We start from the raw sequence: 14,285 nt of genomic DNA, 5'->3' as shown, positions 1-14,285 counted from the left end.
CACAACATCATTAAGTATTAGATAAATGCAAATCAAAACTACAATGACATATCATATCCCACCGATCAGAATGGCCATCATCGAAAAATCTACAAACAATAAATGCTGGAGAGGGTGTGGAGAAAAGGGAACCCTCCTGCCGTGTTGGTGGAAATGTAAACTGATACAGCCACTATGGAGAACAGTATGGAGTTTCCTTAAAAAACTAAAAATAGAATTACCATATGACCCAGCAATCCCACTACTGAGCATATACCCAGAGAAAACCATAATTCCAAAAGCACATACACACCAATGTTCATAGCAGCACTATTTACAATAGCCAGGTCATAGAAGCAACCTAAATGTTCAACGACAGATGAATGGATAAGGAAGTGGTACCTATATACAATGGAATATTACTCAGCCATAAAAAGGAATGGAATTGGGTCATTTGTAGAGATGTGGGTGGTCCTAGAACATGTCAGACAGAGTGAAGTAAGTCAGAAAGAGAAAAACAAATGTATAATAATGCATATATATGGAATCTAGAAAAATGGTATAGATGATCTTAGTTGTGGAATAGAAATCGAGACACAGACATAGAGAACAAATATATGGATACCAAGAGGTAAAGGGGTGGGGTGGGAGGAAAGGGAGACTGGGATTGACTCATATACATTATTGATGCTATGTATAAAATGGACAGCTGGGGCTTCCCTGGTGGCGCAGTGGTTGAGAGTTCGCCTGCTGATGCAGGGAACATGGGTTCGTGTCCCGGTCCAGGAATATCCCACGTGCTGCAGAGCGGCTAGGCCCGTGAGCCATGGCTGCTGAGCCTGTGCGTCCAGAGCCTGTGCTCCACAACGAGAGAGGCCACAACAGTGAGAGGCCTGCATACCGCAAAAAAAAAAAAAAAAAAAAAAGGACAGCTGATGGGAACATGATCTACAGCACAGGGAACTCACCTAAATGGGAGGGAAGTCCAAAAGGTAGGGAATATCTGTATGTGTATGGCTGATTCATTTTGTTGTGCAGTGGAGGCTAACACAACATTGTAAAGCAACCATACTCCATTAAAAATTAATTAAAAGTAAATAAATACATACGTAAATAAGCAGTCAAGTGTAAAAAAAATATAGTGTTACAAAATTTTTAGAGGAGCTTTAGCAAGACCTCTTGGAAAAGAAGAAAAAGTATGGTTTGAGTTAAAAAAAAAAAAAAGAAGCAAGACTAACTCCTTCCCTACCATTTATAGCCTGAGTGATGTGAAAGAGAAGGAAATTGACCCAACTGCTTAGTGTCTCTTTGCTCATCTGCAAAGGAGGGCAGTTGCACCTCTTTTGTAAATTATTGTAAACATTAATTTTTAGATGTATGCAAAATATACTGCTTTCAAGCAAATATTCAATAAATAGTAAGCCACTCCTCTCCAACCTTCCCTTGGAGTTTGAGAAATAGGGTAGCATCATACTGGAAAAGAATCAGCAGGGGCTCCATGAAGTAGCTAACATCTAAACTGGTCTCCCGTGGCTAATCCAGCAGAGATGGGGATACAAGCTTTTCAGGAGAAAACAAGTAAGTAAAATGTGTGTTTTTCAAAGAATAGTTATGTGAGAGTCAATTTATGTCTGTAGTATATATGTGTCTGAGTATATGTGTGCAGGTGTGTATGACTGTACGCTAGCTATATAGACATGTGTATGAGTGTGCATGCATGTTTTTGCATGTGCAGTGTGTGTTGGTATGATGTGTATGCATTTGTGTTTAAAGCAGAGAAATGGGAAATGAAGTTGGAAACCGGGGGTTAGACTTGGGAATCCCCTACGTGGACATGACCCACAGAGCAAGGAGTTTCTTCTGTAACATTTGAGGGGACTGGGGTAAACTGTTGGGCAGGGAAGGGCACAAGCATGTCAGTCTTGCAGAAGAAGAGAGCAGCATTAGTTTTCTGGCACCCTGGAAGGAGGAGAGAGCAGATTCAGGGAAAAGAGTGAGGCAGTAATGGTGGGCTGAATGGAGGGATACCACGCAAGCTAGGAAGGAAAGAACAGCCTCTGAAGGAGTAGAACTGAACGCCATTTTCAAATGGCTGGTTAATGGGGAGAGGAGGAGTTAACGCTGATTCCAACATGTGGGGCAGAGTCACTAGGCAAGCTTGGTGCTACCCAAGAGGTTTACAAATCAGAGATATACCGATAGGATCAGGGCCAAGTAGCCAACTAGACTGTTTGGTTTGGGAGCAGGAAGAAGGAATCATTTTAAAGTTATATATTAAAGTTGAAACTCTCATTAGAAAAAAAAAAAGTCCCCTCCTGGGCTTTCTATCCTAAGAACTTTATTCTGATAGGTCTTCAGCCTCCTTCGTTCCCCCAGAGAACTCTCATTTGAAGGAAAATACAAGGGGAGAGGTAACATCCTCTCCTGAGTTAACCAGCGGCCCAGGGAGGAGATATTGCTCATTAGTCATCAGGCCAGAAAGCTCTCAGAGGAGGACCAACCCCACAGAAAGGGATTTGTGTGAGAGTGGTAAGAAAGATTCAAGCACAATGCTGCAGTGCTCTGGGAGCAGCAGAGGAACAATCCCTTGCCACTGGCAATCAGAGACCTCCCCTGAGATCCTAGCATTTAATCTGGGGCAGAAGAGGGCTGAAAGGAGAGGCAAGGAGGGAGTGGGAATTATGAATTTTGCCAAGGACCAACCTGAGCACATAAGGGACCGAGAGAAGAGCAATTTCCTTAATCTTTAGCACATTCCAGAGAGATAGTGTAAATATGGTTCAGACTTTAGACTCCAGGCTGAGATGGAGATGCATTCCCTGCCCACTCAGAGTGAGCTAAACATGAGGCCCCTTCACGAGGTAGCTCTGAGTGAGAGTCACCCCCTTCCCACTCTGATTTCTCCCAATGTGATTGTTTATTTCCTTATAAAGCACATACAGTTGTGGGGCAACAGGGCTCAGTACACCACCCCCAGCTGAAAAGCAAGCCCTACTGTGTGTGGTATATTGTGGTGAGTCAATTCCATAATGCCATCGCAAATGTCCTCCCATATAAAATCACAGAGTAGCTCCTCAGAACACAAAAATCCTTGCAATAAACAACACCCACAGAAGAGGTATATGCTGGCTCTTCCAATAAAAGTGGATAACTCCAAAGTTATTAATTCTGAATTCTGGAATAAACTACATGATTTTACTGGATTATTGCTTACTTTGCAATTTTCTTTTCTTTTATACAGAATACTATCCACTCATTCAAGTGAACTTTTATTGAACACATATTATCAGTAAATAATAATTTTTAATTCTTATTGTATGCTTACTTCAGCATTGGGTACAACTACAGAAGTTAAGAGGTGTAGATGAAGAATGTCACCTGCCATATCAGTAAACAAAGGATGTTGCAGTCATCAAGGTTTCAGCCACTGCAGCCACCCTTGACTGTGCACCCTGAGGGGATTCAGGATGAAGAAAAGCAGGATACTGACCCTAGATAGTTAAGGTGTATACCAAAGGAATGTTTTAATGAGCCCAGACTCTTGCATCTTCCCATACATGGAAAAATGATAAATCCATTAACTTGAGAAGTCTGATTTTCTTTAATTAATAGTAATCTTTTGATGTTCCAACTACCTGGGTTTTTTTATTGCATAAACTCCTATATATACTGGCTCCACACTTAACTCTTCAGAGCAGTCCCTCAGAGCTATCTGAGAGGCTATCTCCTGGGCTTAAGTCCTCAGAGAGTCCACTAAATAAAACATAATTCTCAACTTTTAGATTATGCATTTCTTTTCAGTCAAAAGAGGCACACTAGGGATGCCTAGGATGGCAAACACAGGAGGTTTGGAGGTTTATTCCAGAATTCCAATCTCCCCTCTAGGATTCTAGCACCCTCTCTATAACCCTTCCTAGCCAGCATCAAACCTCAGCAACCCATGGCACTGAACTTGTTCTTTTAGTAAAAACCCAAGCTGTCTTCAAGTGGCTATAATCTATACCAGTTCTTCCACAGCCCTTAGAAAAAAAAACTAATTAAATATATAGAGACCCACTCTCTCATTTCCTCCATATGATGACAGCTAATATTCACTATAGCTTTCCTGGTCTCCTTAGTCTTTTCTATTTTATGTTAAATAACTCTCTGCCTTTCAACTTTCCTTAGATGTAACATAAGTAAGGTGATAAGAATAAACTCACAGATCAAGCTCTACAAAGACTGGTAGTAACAAACCATGACTGCTAATCACAGTGAGGCCACCAGACTTTGTTGCTAATATGTGATCCTAAATTAGCAAAGGGATACAGGGAGGCTCAGGATGTTCAAAAGCCTCATCCAACTCTTTGTGTCTGTAACTCTTGCCTATGGTTAGTCATCATCTCCAGGTTTCCAGGACTGGAAATGTTGGTCAAAATAATCTACATCTTGCTGTATTTTGTTTTGCTTTTTAAATTATATATCCTGTCACTCTTCTGCTATGTACAGCAGAAACAAAAAGAAAAAGAGCGCAAGTTGTTGGTGAAGTGCATTTGCTTGCTGGACTCATCCATCATTATTTTCTGGTATGAACACTACTTTATAATCAAACATCACACATAATACCTTCCTTTCATTGGCTGATTTCTCATCTCAATACATAACCCATCCTAATTATGTTTTAATTATATTCTGCTGAAGAGTTTTATGTCCTTTGATTAGTGGCCAAAGGACTACTAATTATTTCACAATTACTATGAGAAAGGGTTTCAAGTCTTTGTTATGGAGTTATGTTTTGTATGGAACATTTTGAAGACTTTTCAGAGCAACTCTGCTTTAATTTTGGTAGAATGTTCATGATCCGGTCAATCAGAATTGTCCATTTAGTTTAGTGAATATTGAGAGGTGAACTTGGATAAGAACAGTAAATTCATACTCTGGAGAAACTGGAATATGGGAATGCTATAGAAAATGAGGGTTCCATGGGTATTGGTGTGAACATGCTGATTTAGGAGGACATGTCTGCTTGGGGCAGGGGTCTGGAGGCAGAAATCTTGACTGGGGACTTTTGGCAACATGCAGACATATGCGGATGAGGGTCTGTCCCAGGCTGGCCTTAGTAAAAGTGGGAAGAGGAGACAGATTTTGCAATCCTAGAGACCAGCCCTGTAGGAAGTGTGAGAGAGAAGAGTAGTCAGCCAAGATACAAAAGATACAGGCCTGGAGGATTGAGAGGATGATGAACTGCTACAAGCATGTTGTTATTTGCTGAGATCACAAAGAGAATGTATGGATGGAGGGCATCCAGACATCATCCAAACTTGAATACTCCACTCATTTATTCAAAAAAAGACCCATTTGCTTCTTTACTCTATCATACTGTATTGTTGCAAACAAATGAAACAAAGTATAAAACATTCTTCTGACCACATTGCAAGGGTAAGTGTGGAGTACAACATTCACAGATGTCTACGAAACAAGGCAGTATATAACAGATGAATACCCCAAAGCCAAGTGCCCATGAGGCTTCAAGGAAGAAAATAGCTCTGGCCAGAAGACGTATGTGGTCCTCTTAGCTGTCTCCCCACCAAGTAACAACAGTATCTATGAGATGGAAATCTTATCACCATCTGCATGGAAACATAGTAGAAATCCCTTGAGGAAGGAGAGGAAACATGAAGGATGGGCCTTCAGGGTAACTTGGGACACATCTATTCCAGCAGTCTACATTCACCAATGAGGTAGAAAACCCAAGTAGGCCAGCTGTCAGGGCCAGGCCTGCCAAGCAAGCCCATCCACATTTGTACTGAGGAAGAGAAAAAGAGCTGCGCACATATCTATGCTTTTTAAATCAGAGACATTCCCACCAGTAAATGCAACACAGACATTGTACCAGACTTAATTGATGGGATTGGGCTATTCCTTCTTCCTTGTTGGGGTAGAGAGGGAGCCAAGAAGGGCATGGCATATTGGTTCAGGACGGCAGAGTAGAAGGACGTGCATTCACTTCCTCTTGTGACAGCACTGGAATCACAAGTAACTGCTGAACAATCATCAACAGGAAGACACTGGAACTCACCAAAAAGGATACCCCACATCCAAAGACAAGGGAGAAACCAAACTGAGACAGTAGGGGGCGCACAATCACAATAAAATCAAATCCCATAACTGCTGGTTAGGTGACTCACAAACTGGAGAACAATTATACCACGGAAGTCCACCCACTGGAGTGAAGGTTCTGAGCTCCACATCAGGCTTCCCATCTGGCAACGGGAGGGGGAATTCTCAGAGAATCAGACTTTGATGGCTAGTAGAATTTGATTGTAGAACTTCGACAGGACTAAGGGAAACAGAGACTCCATTCTTATAGAGCACACACAAAATGGTGTGTGCATCAGGACCAAGGATGAGGAAGAAGTGACCCCATAGAAAATTGAACCAGACCTACCTGCTAGTGTTGGAGGGTCTACTGCAGAGGCAAGCGGTGGCTGTGGCTCACAGTAGGGACAAGGACACTGGCAGCAGAAGTTCGGGGAAGTACTCCTTTTTTTTTTTTAACATCTTTATTGGGGTATAATTGCTTTACAATGGTGTGTTAGTTTCTGCTTTATAACAAAATGAATCAGTTATACATATACATATGTTCCCATATCTCTTCCCTCTTGCATCTCCTTCCCTCCCACCCTCCCTATCCCACCCCTCCAGGCGGTCACAAAGCACCAAGCAGATATCCCTGTGCCATGTGGCTGCTTCCCACTAGCTATCTACCTTACGTTTGTTAGTGTGTATATGTCCATGACTCTCTCTCACCCTGTCACAGCTCACCCTTCCTCATCCCCATATCCTCAAGTCCGTTCTCAAGTAGGTCTGTGCCTTTATTCCTCTCTTACCCCTAGGTTCTTCATGACATTTCTTTTTTCTTAAATTCCATATACATGTGTTAGCACACGGTATTTGTCTTTTTCTTTCTGACTTACTTCACTCTGTATGACAGACTCTAGGTCAATCCACCTCATTACAAACAGCTCAATTTCATTTCTTTTTATGGCTGAGTAATATTCCATTGTATACATGTGCCACATCTTCTTTATCCATTCATCCGATGATGGGCACTTAGGTTGTTTCCATCTCTGGGCTATTGTAAATAGAGCTGCAATGAACATTTTGGTACATGACACTTTTTGAATTTTGGTTTTCTCAGGGTATATGGCCAGTAGTGGGATTGCTGGGTCATATGGTAGTTCTATTTGTAGATTTTTAAGGAATCTCCATACTGTTCTCCTTAGTGGCTGAATCAATGCACATTCCCACCAGCAGTGCAAGAGTGTTCCCTTTTCTCCACACTCTCTCCAGCATTTATTGTTTCTATTGTTTCTACATTTTTTGATGATGGCCATTCTGAATGGTGTGACATGATATCTCATGGTAGTTTTGATTTGCATTTCTCTAATGATTAATGATGTTGAGCATTCGTTCAAGTGTTTGTTGGCAGTCTGTATATCTTCTCTGGAGAAATGTCTATTTAGGTCTTCTGCCCATTTTTGGATTGGGTTGTTTGTTTTTTTGTTATTGAGCTGCATGAGATGCTTGTAAATTTTGGAGATTAATCCTTTGTCAGTTGCTTCATTTGCAAATATTTTCTCCCATTCTGAGGGTTGTCTTTTGGTCTTATTTATAGTTTCCTTTGCTGTGCAAAAGCTTTGAAGTTTCATTAGGTCCCATTTGTTTAATTTTGTTTTTATTTCCATTACTCTAGGAGGTGGGTCAGAAAGGATCTTGCTGTGATTTATGTCATAGAGTGTTCTGCCTATGTTTTCCTCTAAGAGTTTGATAGTTTCCGGCCTTACATTTAGGTCTTTAATCCATTTTGAGCTTATTTTTGTGTATGGTGTTAGGGAGTGATCTAATCTCATACTTTTACATGTATTTGTCCAGTTTTCCCAGCACCACTTATTGAAGAGGCTGTCCTTTCTCCACTGTACATTCCTGACACCTTTATCAAAGATAAGGTGTCCACATGTGTGTGGGTTTATCTCTGGGCTTTCTGTCCTGTTCCATTGATCTATCTTTCTGTTTTTGTGCCAGTACCATACTGTCTTGATTACTGCAACTTTGTAGTATAGTCTGAAGTCAGGGAGCCTGATTCCTCCAGCTCCTTTTTCTGTTCTCAAGATTGCTTTGGCTATTCGGGGTCTTTTGTGTTTACATACAAATTGCGAAAATTTTTGTTCTAGTTCTGTGAAAAATGCGGGTGGTAGTTTGATAGGGATTGCACTGAATCTATAGATTGCTTTGGGTAGTAGAGTCATTTTCACAATGTTGATTATTCCAATCCAAAAACATGGTATATCTCTCCATCTATTTGTATCATCTTTAATTTATTTCATCAGTGTCTTATAATTTTCTGCATACAGGTCTTTTGCCTCCTCTAGGTAGGTTTATTCCTAGGTATTTTATTCTTTTTGTTGCAATGGTAAATGGGAGTGTTTTCTTGATTTCACTTTCAGATTTTTCATCATTAGTATATAGGAATGCCAGAGATTTCTGTGCATTAATTTTGTATCTTGCTACTTTACCAAATTCATTGATTAGCTCTAGTAGTTTTCTGGTAGCATCTTTAGGATTCTCTATGTATAGGATCATGTCATCTGCAAACAGTGACAGATTTACTTCTTCTTTTCTGATTTTGATTCCTTTTATTTCCTTTTCTTCTCTGACTGCGGTGGCTAAAACTTCCAAAACTATGTTGAATAAGAGTGGTGAGAGTGGGCAGCCTTGTCTTTTCCTGATCTTAGTGGAAATGCTTTCAGTTTTTCACCATTGAGGATGATGTTGACTGTGGGCTTGTCATATATGGCCTTTATTATGTTGAGGAAAGTTCACTCTATGCCTAATTTCTGCAGGGTTTTTTATCATAAATGGTGTTTAATTTTGTCGTAAGCTTTCTCTGCATCTATTGAGATGATCATATGGGTTTTCTCCTTCAATTTGTTAATATGGTTTATCACATTGATAGATTTGCATATATTGAAGAATCCTTGCATTCCTGGAATAAACCCCACTTGATCATGGTGTATGATCCTTTTAATGTGCTGTTGGATTCTGTTTGCTAGTATTTTGTTGAGGATTTTTGCATCTATGTTCATCAGTGATATTGGCCTGTAGTTTTCTTTCTTTGTGACATCCTTGTCTGGTTTTGGTATCAAGGTGATGGTGGCCTCGTAGAAGGAATTTGGGAGTGTTCCTTCCTCTGCTATATTTTGGAAGAGTTTGAGAAGGATAGGTGTTAGCTCTTCTCTAAATGTTTGATAGAATTCGCCTGTGAAGCCATCTGGTCCTGGGCTTTTGCTTGTTGGAAGATTTTTAATCACAGTTTCAATTTCAGTGCTTGTGATTGGTCTGTTCATATTTTCTATTTCTTCCTGATTCAGTCTTGGCATGTTGTGCATTTCTAAGAATTTGTCCATTTCTTCCAGATGGTCCATTTTATTGTCATAGAGTTGCTTGTAGTAATCTCTCATGATCTTTTGTATTTCTGCAGTGTCAGTTGTTACTTCTCCTTTTTCATTTCTAATTCTATTGATTTGAGTCTTCTCCTTTTTTTTCTTGATGAGTCTGGCTAGTGGTTTATCTATTTTGTTTATCTTCTCAAAGAACCAGCTTTTAGTTTTATTGATCTTTGCTATTGTTTCCTTCATTTCTTTTTCATTTATTTCTGATCTGATTTTTATGATTTCTTTCCTTCTGGTAGATTTGGGGGTTTTTTGTTCTTCTTTCTCTAATTGCTTGAGGTGCAAGGTTAGGTTGTTTATTCCAGATGTTTCCTGTTTCTTAAGGTGGGCTTGTATTGCTATAAACTTCCCCCTTAGAACTGCTTTTGCTGCATCCCATAGGTTTTGGGTCGTTGTGTCTCCATTGTCATTTGTTTCTAGGTATTTGTTTTATTTCCTCTTTGGTTTATTCAGTGATCACTTCATTATTAAGTAGTGTATTGTTTAGCCTCCATGTGTTTGTATCTTTTACAGGTCTTTTCCTGTAATTGATATCTAGTCTCATGGCGTTGTGGTCATAAAAGATACTTGATACAATTTCAATTTTCTTAAATTTACCAAGGTTTGATTTGTGACCCAAGATATGATCTATCCTGGAGAATGTTCCATGAGCACTTGAGAAAAATGTGTATTCTGTTGTTTTTGGATGGAGTGTCCAATAAATATCAATTAAGTCCATCTTGTTTAATGTATCATTTAAAGCTTGTGTTTCCTTATTTATTTTCATTTTGGATGATCTGTCCATGGGTGAAAATGGGGTGTTAAAGTCCCTTACTATGAATGTGTTACTGTTGATTTCCCCTTTTATGGCTGTTAGTATTTGCCTTATGTATTGAGGTGCTCCCATGTTGGGTGCATAAATATTTACAATTGTTATATCTTCTTCTTGGATCGATCCCTTGATCATTATGTAGTGTCCTTCTTTGTCTCTTCTAATAGTCCTTATTTTAAAGTCTATTTTGTCTGATATGAGAATTGCTACTCCAGCTTTCTTTTGGTTTCCATTTGCATGCAATATCTTTTTCCATCCCCTTACTTTCAGTCTGTATGTGTCTCTAGGTCTGAAGTGGGTCTCTTGTAGACAGCATATATAAGGGTCTTGTTTTTGTATCCATTCAGCCAATCTGTGTCTTTTGGTGGGAGCATTTAGTCATTTACATTTAAGGTAATTATCGATATGTATGTTCCTATTCCCATTTTCTAAATTGTTTTGGGTTCGTTATTATAGGTCTTTCCCTTCCATTGTGTTTCTTGTGTAGATAAGTTCCTTTAGCATTTGTTGTAAAGCTGGTTTGGTGGTGCTGAATTCTCTCAGCTTTTGCTTGTCTGTAAATATTTTAATTTCTCCATCAAATCTGAATGAGATCCTTGCTTGGTAGGGTAGTCTTGGTTGCAGGTTTTTCTCCTTCATCACTTTCAGTATGTCCTGCCACTCCCTCCTGGCTTGTAGAGTTTCTGCTAAGAGATCAGCTGTTAACTTTATGGGGATTCCCTTGTGTGTTATTTGTTGTTTTTCCCTTGCTGCTTTTAATATGTTTTCTTTGTATTTAATTTTTGACAGTTTAATATGTGTCTTGGCATATTTCTCCTTGGATTTATCCTATATGGGACTCTCTGTGCTTCCTGGACTTGATTAACTATTTCCTTTCCCATATTAGGGAAGTTTTCAACTATAATCTCTTCAAATATTTTCTCAGTCCCTTTCTTTTTCTCATTTTCTTCTGGAACCCCTATAATTCAAATGTTGGTGCAGTTAATGTTGTCCCAGAGGTCTCTGAGACTGTCCTCGGTTCTTTTCATTCTTTTTTCTTTATTCTGCTCTGCAGTAGTTATTTCCACTATTTTATCTTCCAGGTCACTTATCCATTCTTCTGCCTCAGTTATTCTGCTATTGATCCCATCTAGAGTACTTTTAATTTCATTTATTGTGTTGTTCATCATTGCTTGTTTCATCGTTATTTCTTCTAGGTCCTTGTTAACTGTTTCTTGCATTTTGTCCATTCTATTTCCAAGATTTTGGATCATCCTTACTATCATTATGCTGAATTCTTTTTCAGGTAGACTGCTTATTTCCTCTTCATTTGTTAGGTCTGGTGCATTTTTATCTTGCTCCTTTATCTGCTGTGTGTTTTTCTATCTTCTCATTTTGCTTATCTTACTGTGTTTGGGGTCTCCTTTTTGCAGGCTGCAGGTTCGTAGTTCCTGCTGTTTTTGATGTCTGTCTCCAGTGGCTAAGGTTGGTTCAGTGGGTTGTGTAGGCTTCCTGGTGGAGGGGACTAGTGCCTGTGTTGTTGTGGATGAGGCTGGATCTTGTCTCTCTAGTGGGCAGGTTCACGTCTGGTGGTGTGTTTTGGGCTGTCTGTGGTCTTATTATGATTTTAGGCAGCCTCTCTGCTAATGGGTGGGGTTGTGTTCCTGTTTTGCTAGTTGTTTGGCATAGGTTTTCCAGCACTGTAGCTTGCTTGTCGTTGAGTGAAGCTGGGTGCTGGTGTTAAGATGGAGGTCTCTGGGAGATTTTTACCATTTGATATTATGTGGAGCTGGGAGGTCTCTTGTTGACCAGTGTCCTGAAGTTGGCTCTCCCACCTCAGAGGCAGAGCCCTGACTCCTGGCTGGAGTCCCAAGAGCCTTTCATCCACACGGCTCAGTATAAAAGGGAGAAAAAGTAGAGAGAATTAGTAGAAGAACGAAGAAAGAAAGAAAGAAAGGAGGGAAGGAAGGAAGGAAGGAAAGAAGGAAGAAAGAAAGAAAGAAGCAAAGAAGGAAAGAAAGGAGGGAGGGAGGGAGGAAGGAAGGAAGGAGGGAAGGAAGGAAAAAAGACAGAAAGAAAGAAGATACAGTAAAATAAAATAAAGTATAATAAAGTTATTGAATTGAAAAATAATTATTTAGGGAAAAAAAAAGGGATGGATAGAACCTTAGGACAAATGGTGGAAGCAAAGCTATACAGACAAAATCTTATACAGAAGCATACACATACACCCTCACAAAAAGAGGTAAAGGGGAAAAAAGCATAAATCTTGCTCTCAGAGACCACCTCCTGAATTTGGGATGATTCGTTGTCTAAAGCAGGGAAGGAAGGAAGGAAGGAAGGAAGGAAGGAAAGAAAGAAAGAAAGAAAGAAAGAAAGAAAGAAAGAAAGAAAGAAAGAAAGAAAGAAAGAAAGAAAGAAGTTAAATTATAATAAAGTTATTTAAATTAATTATTAAGAAAAAAATTAAAAAACCATGGACGGATAGAACCCTAGGACAAATGGTGGAAGCAAAACTATACAGACAAGATCTCACACAGAAGCATACACATACACATTCACAAAAAGAGGAAAAGGGGAAAAAAATATAGATCTTGCTCTCGAAGCCCACCTCCTCAATTTGGGATGATTCGTTGTCTATTCATGTATTCCACAGATGCAGGGTACATCAAGTTGATTGTGGAGCATTAATCCGCTGTTTCTGAGGCTGCTGGGAGAGATTTCCCTTTCTCTTCTTTGTTCTCACAGCTCACAGGGGCTCAGCTTTGGATTTGGCCCTGCCTCTGTGTGTAGGTCGCTGGAGGGCATCTGTTTTTTGCTCAGACAGGACGGGGTTAAAGGAGCTACTGATTCGGGGGCTCTGGCGCACTCAGGCCGGGGGGAGGGAGGGGCACTGCGTGCGGGGCGGGCCTGCGGCGGCAGAGGCCAGCATGACGTTGCACCAGCCTGAGGCCCGCCATGCGTTCTTCCCGGGAAGTTGTCCCTGGATCCCGGGAACCTGGCAGTGGCGGGCTTCACAGGCTCCACGGAAGAGGTGTGTGGATAGTGACCTGTGCTCGCACACAGGCCCCTTGGTGGTGGCAGCAGCAGCCTTAGTGTCTCCTGCCCGTCCCTGTGGTCCGTGCTTTTAGCCGCGGCTCGCGCCCGTCTCTGGGGTCTGCACTTTTAGCCGTGGCTCACGCCCGTCTCTGGAGTTCCTTTAAGCAGTGCTTTTAAACCCCTCTCCTCGTGCACCAGTAAACAAAGAGGGAAGAAAAAGTCTCTTGCCTCTTCGGCAGGTGCAGACTTTTCCCCGGACTCCCTCCCGGCTAGCCGTGGTGCACTAACCCCTTCAGGCTATGTTCAAGCCGCCAACCCCAGTCCTCTCCCTGAGCTCCAACCGAAACCCGAGCCTCAGCTCGCAGCCCCGCCCACCCCGGCGGGTGATCAGACAAGCTTCTTGGGCTGGTGAGTGCCAGTCAGCACTGATCCTCTGTGTGGGAATCTCCCCGTTTTGCCCTCTGCAACCCCTGTTTCTGTGCACTCCTCTGCGGCTTCGAAGCTCCCCCTTCCACCTCTCGCAGTCTCCGCCCGCGAATGGGCTTCCTAGTGTGTGGAAACTTTTCCTCCTTCACAGCTCCCTCCCACTGGTGCAGGTCCCGCCCCTATTCTTTTGTCGCTGATTTTTCTTTTTTTCTTTTGCCCTACCCAGGTACATGGGGAGTTTCTTGCCTTTTGGGAGGTCTGAGGTCTTCTGCCAGCCTTCAGTAGGTGTTCTGTAGTTGTTCCACGTGTAGATGTATTTCTTGTTTATCTGTGGGGAAGAAGGTGATCTCCACGTCTTACTCTTCCGCCATCTTCAAGGTCCTCCAGTGGGAAGTACTCCTTGGCATAAGCACGGCGAGAGTCCACCATTAGCTCCACAAAGAGCCTGTAGCCTCCAGTACTGGGTTGCCACAAGCCAAACAACCAACAGGGAGGGAACTCAGCCCCACCCATCAGCCAACAAGCAGATTGAAGTTTTACTGAGCTCTGTCCAAAAGAGC

The sequence above is a fragment of the Tursiops truncatus genome, chromosome 13 (genome assembly GCF_011762595.2).
Source record: "Tursiops truncatus isolate mTurTru1 chromosome 13, mTurTru1.mat.Y, whole genome shotgun sequence".
Lineage (NCBI taxonomy): Eukaryota > Metazoa > Chordata > Mammalia > Artiodactyla > Delphinidae > Tursiops > Tursiops truncatus.
Note: the sequence above shows the minus strand (reverse complement) of the source record.